This window comes from Dipodomys ordii, unplaced genomic scaffold (assembly GCF_000151885.1).
Source record: "Dipodomys ordii isolate 6190 unplaced genomic scaffold, Dord_2.0 Scaffold54, whole genome shotgun sequence".
In the NCBI taxonomy this organism is placed as follows: Eukaryota; Metazoa; Chordata; class Mammalia; order Rodentia; family Heteromyidae; genus Dipodomys; species Dipodomys ordii.
The window spans coordinates 2,238,626-2,240,358 of record NW_012267270.1 but is presented as its reverse complement, the minus strand read 5'-3'; positions in this window follow the sequence as shown (position 1 = coordinate 2,240,358).

The following is a 1,733-nucleotide window of genomic DNA, read 5'->3' as shown; positions in this document are numbered from 1 at the left end:
CATCACCATCATCATCATCATCACCATCACCCTCACCATGCCGTTAGGAGAGCCCACCCCTTTCACAGCAGGGTTCTTCCTAGAAGTCTCTTCCCTGTGCTGTGAGGGACGGGGGAGGGACGCGTCTCGGCCGTCTCTCTCTCCCGTGGGTGTCATCAGGGAGGGGTGTGAAGATGCATGCTTGCTGGTTGGCATCGCCACCCTGGGACCCCCTTGCCCCTCTGCCCTCTACTGCCATCATCAGTGGGGCCAGGCGGGGCTCAGCGCCCCAGCTGAGGTTTGGGCAGTTTAACTGGAGTCAGGAGACAGGGCTGCAGGGCCCAAACCACTGTGGACTCTCACTCCCTTGCCCAGGCCCAGCCCTGAGTTGCTGAGTCCCAGGCAGGCAGAAAGAAGGCAAGGTCAGTGATGGAAGCCAGGGGAGGTGATGGAGGCCAGGGCTAGTGGTGGAGGCCAGGAGTGGTGGTGGAGGCCAGGAGTGATGGAGGTCAGGGTGATGATGGAGGCCAGGGGTGGTGATGGAGGCCAGGAGTGGTGATGGAGGCAAGAGGTGCTAGTGGAGGCCGGGGTGGTAATGGAGGTCAGGGGCAGTGATGGAGGCCAAGGCTGGTGGTGGAGGCCAGGGGCGGTGATGGGGGGGGTGTCTGCCTGCAGAGGCTCCCTGGGAAAGCTGGAGGTACTGATAGGGCAGAGACAAAGCCAAGACATCAGGACCTTTATGTAGAATGGATTCTTTCATAGAAAAAACAAACCAGGGATGGGGGTACTGTGGGTGGGCAGAGCTGCTCGGGACACGTCTCTGCCCAGGCAGCGCCCTGGGTCGGGTTTCGCTTTGGCCAGCCAGGCACCTCGTTTGTCTCTGCCTCTGCATGTCGGATGTCGGATGTCATCAGCTTCACAGAGGAAAAGCTGGTGGCCCCATTGCTTTGGGCCTCCTGGGGTGGTGGAGAGTGCATGTATGTGGGGCTGGTGACAAGGAAGCTGTCAGACAGCAAAGAGAGAGAGGAAGAGACAAGCACTTCTCACAGGGAGGTCTCCAGGACACTACAGCCACCCACGGCCCCACCAATGGCCTCCCTTCCTCCCGCCAAGCCCCACCCAGCGGCCTCCCTTCCTCCCACCAAGCCCCACCCAGCGGCCTCACTTCCTCATTAGGCCCCACCTTCTAAAGGTTCTAACTCCTTCCAGTATGGAGAGTATTCCAGTGACCATGACTGGTCACTCTGTCCAGCCATAGATGTTCAGTGGCCATCTAGCAGGCAGGTGGCTTTTGCGTGTCTGTCCACACAGGACCCGCTTTCCTGTGACCCTGGGGAGTTCACCTCCCATGAAAATGGGGAGCGACCCTGTGCTGCCCCTGGCAGAGTGGGGTACCCGCCGTCCGGGGCTCAGCCGAGTCTCCCGCACCTCAGCAGCAGCTCCAGATTCCACAGCTGGGCAGTACCTGCCCCTGGCCGTGGGAGTCCTCAGCTCACCTGGGTTCTCCAAACCCCTCCCTGTCCCAGCCAAGGCAGCAGGGCTTTACGTGGCACAGGTACCACAGGCTGTCATGAAAGCCGGGCCCCGGGGCACAAGAAGATCGGATCAGCTGTTCGTTCCTCTGGAGTGAGGACAAGGGGCACCATCAAAGCTGAAGAGCAGCGGAGAGAGGCGGGGGGGGGGTCCCTGGGGGACCTGGCTCTGAGTCCAGGGTGGCTTTAGCTTCTTCTGTGTGTGTATCCCTGTGTGTGTGT